Consider the following 221-nt stretch of genomic DNA (forward strand, 5'->3'; position numbering starts at 1 on the left):
GGGGGCGGGGAGGGAGGGAGCCGCCGTCGGGGGAAGGTAGCCCTGGGGGCGCGGGGTGCGGGCTCCCGGCCGGGCACCCTCGGCTCGGAAACGTGATCGCTCCTCCTGGGAGGGAGCGATGCTGGCTGGCGGCCGCTCAGGCGGATGATGAGCGGGTGACGGTTCGCTCCGGCAAGCCAAGTCCCATTCACACGCTCGAGCGTACGAGCGGATCTGCCCGC

Source organism: Haliaeetus leucocephalus, unplaced genomic scaffold (assembly GCF_000737465.1).
Source record: "Haliaeetus leucocephalus isolate CR32 unplaced genomic scaffold, Haliaeetus_leucocephalus-4.0 Scaffold1, whole genome shotgun sequence".
In the NCBI taxonomy this organism is placed as follows: Eukaryota; Metazoa; Chordata; class Aves; order Accipitriformes; family Accipitridae; genus Haliaeetus; species Haliaeetus leucocephalus.